Here is a 6,000-nt window from a genome sequence, read left to right on the forward strand (position 1 = left end):
TTGTGCTCGGCGTACACTTTTCTCATCAAAAAGGATGTTTCTTTGAGCCTATTCAAGAAATGGAGGAGTAACATAACTGGTGAACACACTTAAACAATTGAAAAAAAACACGAACAAACTATCAGAGACCCTCACTTTTCCCCCGGGGCGCACCTATACACCCCGAAGTGCACATCAATGAGTCCGTGGTACTTTGTACTAACGGAAAATAACTTTCGATTTTTAATACAAAAAAAGCAAACAAACACTATAATATTTATAGAAAATTAGTAATTCGGACCCCTATGGAACAGTTCTCAACTTTTCTGGACTACTTTTTCTAATTATTCTTAAATTCAACAGCATTTACACAAATAATATTGAATATTAATATATTTCGATAAACACTCCCAATATTTTATCGAAATTCGCATTTTTTACCAAAAAACGATATTAAGAACGCACGTGGTGCGCTTATAACTCCCTCCCTCCTTACCCCGGGCGGACCACCGGGGCGTTGTAGATATCGACTGAGGCTACCTAAATATACTAAATATTCCGACTCTAGACAACAACAAAATAGTGCAGTATATTGTAAATAGTAGAAAATGGACAGAGCCTCCGAGGGTATGTTACTTTGACCCCCCTTAGCCTACCCCCACACCAATATTAAGCTCAAAGTATTGAATTTTTCCTCTTCAGTATGCACATATGCACATTTGTGCCGCGTTTGAAGCAGACAAGTCAAGAAATGGCAGAGTGTGGTCCCTTTAAGTTTTAAAAAGAGCACAACATCACAAAATTTTCATTTTCGGCGATGATTCCCCACTTTGACACGCCCTTTCCCGACCCCAATGGTCACACACCATCAAATGTGGTATTGTTAGGTTCGGGGTACATTAAACTATCCATTTAAACCACTTTTGGTCATGATTTATCAGCTTTTTAAATTTTATTATTTTATATTGTGTAAAAATGAGGTGAAAAAAACAGCATAAACGGTGTTTCACGTCCCTTCGGAACATTTTGATGTATTTCTTTTTTTAATCCTGCCTCATTTTTAATTACCTTTCCAACGATTGTTGGAAATTTAATTACATTTGCGACAATATTAAATAATTTATTTAAACTTGCGAAATAAAATCACCAGAGTTCGATAAAGGGACCGTTTTCCAAAACTGAGCGAAAAAATCGGCCCAAAAAACGCCGAAAACTTCATTATTACCCCCCTTTCCCCCTGGCGAACCACCCGAGCCGTGTAGAGATTCACACCCTGCATGTACACACCTAACATAAGGGGTCTATGTATGCAAACTACGGTGCACTAAATTTAACCAGATCAAAATTCGGCAAAAAACATGGACTTTTAACGTTGGGTGCGCCAAGGGCCATAACGGTTGAACGGAAAGTTCGATCCTCATAAATTTTTTTATCCATAAGCGGGTGCGAACAGCTTTCCAACGATGCCCATATTATGAAGGTTACTTTAGTTTTAATTATGCCCCCTTGACTTGCCACTTCCTACCAATAAACTTTTGAAGTGGGTACTTCCCCAGTACTAGGGATAAAGTCCTGGATTTTTTGTTTATTATTTAGGGGACAGGTTTAGGGAACCGGATTTTGGGTGGACCGGTATGATTTGGCTATGAGTTTGGCACCCGGAAACTAGGTTTAACCACCCAAAATTTGACCTTCACCCCTCATAATACATCTTTCCAAGTTCAACTTTTAACAAACTCATACAATATGAGGACTTAACCTTTTGATGAAATGTACACATGTTTGAGATCATTCAAGTCATAGTTAACTCTTACAATATGATTGCTTTACGTACGCCTTTATATATATGCCGAGTCACAATAAAAGCAAATCCTCAAGAGCATTTTAGCTATTGAAATATATCACATTTTTGCATAATTAAAATCTTTAAAAAAACTCGTCAGAAGGGTTTTATTTTTGTTATTTTACAACGCTTTCATATTTTCTACCTATTTGCATTTGTATTAATTTGCATTTTTATGAAGGTCGACTGACAAAAATGTGTTATAACTATTTTTTGAAGAGTCCGTAATCGACAGGACTTGGCAGTTTGGCTAAACGAACTTAAAAGTTCACTAAATTAGTTGTAAAAAAACAATTTTATTTTGCAGTATATCCTTATAATTAAGATAGATAAACATGTCTTATTTTAATTATACTTCTTTTCTAAATGTTGTTTAACATAACCGATTTGATCGGTTCCAGGAAATCCGGGAAACGATCCGGGTTTCCCATTTAATTTGAGGCTCACACTTTTCAGTGGACGCTTGTTAAATGCGTTCATCCGAATTCATTTTTGGCGGCAAGTGAACGTGGTGTGACTGTGATGTAAGTTATTCAATTTTGACTTCGTTCTCAGGACCTTTGTTAAAATGGCGGAAATCAAATCAATAGGTTATGTGCAATAAATGGAATGTTTTGAATTATTGAATCATGTTGATTTGTGTGTATCAAAATCTATCTCCCACAACGTAGATCAATACAAAAAGAGAATGCATGTGTTTAGCTTCAATGATTTTTTCACTGATGGATTTTACCTTCGTGTGTGAATTTAGAAATGTCAAGGTGGTAAACATAGTGTAAGTGATCCACTATATTTTTCTAGATAACAGAACTCTCGCTAGTTATAATAATTAAACGTTATAAGTCCCAGTGGATTCTGAGCAAATTTTTAAACAGACATATCATGGAAGAACAGCGATAACATTCAGATACATACATGGTTGCAGCGATTCTTTTTCTTCTGTATAAAGTACCCGTAAAAGGTACTTTCCCAATTGTAGATTACAAAATTCCCAATAGCAGTCTAAAAATTTCCCAAAAAGATAGGAACATATCGCCAATTTTGTTCAAAAAGTGCATTATCTGCAAGTTAACAATTAAAATGAACACTGACATTGAACATTTCAAGCCAAGTTGATATTGAATCATTATTTGAGTTGTTTTGTGCTATTGGTACAAAGTAATTAAAAAGACCCATTATTCCCAATTGGGATATTTCACGACGCGAATTTTCCCAAATTTCAGGGTTTTTCGCGCTATTTTTTCCCAATTGGTATGGTACAGGTATTTTTCCCAATTGGAAACAAAATATCGCTGGGTTGAACAGCGAGGGTTTGTCTCACTGGGCGTTTTAATTAGCCTTACAGAATGATTTTTAAAGTGCGCTATCGAATACAGACATCGGTAAAACCTGTTTATATAAAACTACAATTTTAATACTAAATGCTGAATAGCTTAAGGAGGAAAAATGTATATATTTATTTGTCATTTATATTACTTCACAAAACCAATAACAAAAATGAACACTTCAATAACATGTTTCATTAAAATTATAGAATGTCGTCATATTTATGAAAATATGTTGATTTTATATGTTTTAAACTTCCAACAGGCAACTATTCGAGACAAACAACTTTCGTAAATAAATCTGCATAACTAATGTCTACATTTTAATTCTCAATGCGGTCGGATTTCAATGACTATGACCAGACTCAGCAAATAATTTCTATCAGCCCCTGATAGTTAACAGAATAAAGGAATATCAAGAATGCGAACGTTATCCTATTTACCTCTGATTTCGCTTGCCTCTGCCTTCTGATTTGAAGTTCTTCCCTCCATGAATGCAACTGTATGTAATTTCCGACACTTTAAGATTTTCATTGAAGCTTTTCTTAAAAGTCAATTTTAACACTTTTGGAAACTTTATAATATGAAAGATAATTGTTTGAGTTCGGAATAAAACTATTTGCAATAATTTAGCGTTACGCCTTATGCCATAAATCACCAGGTAAATCTTCCAATAACGCGCCGTTTTCTAAAAGTTGGACTGACTTACCTCCCTTGCTGTGACGTCGGAGCTGTACATCCGCTATTTTAACAGCGTTATTTATGCCGAGACGATCAACTACATTGCTATAACATCAATACTTTTATGTTAAATTCTGGACTTTTCTGGCGAATATGATCATTATAAAGATGAACTGCATGAAATTAGACCGTATATGTACAGTACACGCCATTTTATCGATTTAAAAAATCTCAACTAGACAAGACTCCTTTTCCCAAAATGGCTGGAAAAAGCCCTAAAATGTTCGTTATTAGATTGTTCATCATATATCTAAATTATTGTATTTTTTGTAAATAAATGCAAGTGAACGAAATCGTATTATTTTAACACATAATTTAACTTATAACAATAATTCTAATCATTTGCACCTATCGGTGTAATTACATCGATGCTCTAACTGTTCATCGCGCATGTTTGGTCTAGTTCGTAATCTTTTCCACTTAAATGCATAGTGCAAATGTAAAGTTCAATAAAATTTCAGAGGACAGAAAACACACTACCGTATTTTTCGGGGATAAAGACGCGATTTTTTTCCGAAGCGTCTTATTAAAGGGATCTTTTCACGCTTTGGTAAATTGACAAAATTGAAAAAAGTTGTTTCAGATTCGCAAGTTTTCGTTTTAGTTATGATATTTGTGAAGAAACAGTAATACTGAACATTTACCATGGTCTAATATAGCCATTATATGCATCTTTTGACGATTTTAAAACCTAAAAATTATAAAGCGTTGCAACGCGAAACGATTGAATAATTAGGAGAGTTCTGTTTTTGTCGTTAAATTTTGTGAAACTACGAAGATTGCTTATATAAGGTATAAAATACGTCAAGTATGTATACTCGGCGGAATAGCTCAGTAGGCTTAGGCGTTTTTACTTCAGGACTCTGGCAGGACTCCAGGGGTCACTGGTTCGAAACCTGTAACGGGCAATGTTCTTTTCCTTTTTTAAATTTTATTCTTGATTTTTTACTGGAGCTGTTACGATCCAATGTTTACATTTATCGATATAAAGCATTTAAGGAATAAGTTAAAAAATGCCAAAATCTGTGAAAAGGCCCCTTTAATGGACGAAAATGAAAAACATAATATCCTTATTTTTGCGAAAATCCTTATGAGTACTCCTCCACGATAAAATCGTAGTCAGTTAGATCTACTGATGATAGAAACCGGGTGTAATCCTCCTGGAAATCGTGCTTTTCACGCATTATATTATCAAAATAGTTTTTCGACACAGAAAGCTTGTTAACAAATTTATATTTTATTCATTACAAATATATTACAAATATAAATGCTTTGTTGAATTCCCCAATAAGAATACACATTTATAATCCGAAACACACTTCTGATTGTCTTCTCTTAGCGCGCCGTTTACAAATTCAAGCGTCAAATAAACATTCGGGATTGTTAGCAGATATAAACAGAATATGTCTTATTTTCCAAATTTCAATGTTGTTAGCCTTTTAGTCGCCGATGCTTAAAGGAAACCGTGCTCGCACCTAGCTGTAGGCTCCCGCACCTGGATTAGTGATAATTTCGTGTTGTTTATGCTTTTCGCAGTTTGTACACGGTGTGTCTATTCTCATCTAGAGTCCGTGGTTTGTAGCCACGACGAACCCATAATTGATTTTTAATAATTTCACCATATATGTCTACATGTCGAATTTTATATTAAAAAATTAGGCTGCGACCAATTTGATTTGTCGGAATTCTGTTTTATTTCAGACTCCATGTGGTTCTCAGATCATAATCTTTGTGATTTATTACTCTAACTTGTTAGTTTCTGACCACGCGTGCTACTGAAAATAGCCAGCGGGATTGTGTTTTATGGCACAAAGAAGCACACAATGGCTTCGACCAGTGTTTTTTATCCCTAAATGTAAGATAAGCACGTGCAATATCAACTATTATGTTGGTCAGTACAAACGTTCTACCGAAAACCGCAGACCGCGTTTTTGTTTTATTGCCCAATCGTGCCCTGAACATTCAATATCCTGTATATTACGACACACAAGCTTTAGATAAGCACGTGCCGTCTGTCAAAACAATGATTTTTATAGATCAGTAAAAATATCGAAGTAACTCACACAGTGAATTCCCGTATATGATCTCGGAAACGAGACTTGCCTAAAACGT

This window comes from Dreissena polymorpha, chromosome 16 (assembly GCF_020536995.1).
Source record: "Dreissena polymorpha isolate Duluth1 chromosome 16, UMN_Dpol_1.0, whole genome shotgun sequence".
Lineage (NCBI taxonomy): Eukaryota > Metazoa > Mollusca > Bivalvia > Myida > Dreissenidae > Dreissena > Dreissena polymorpha.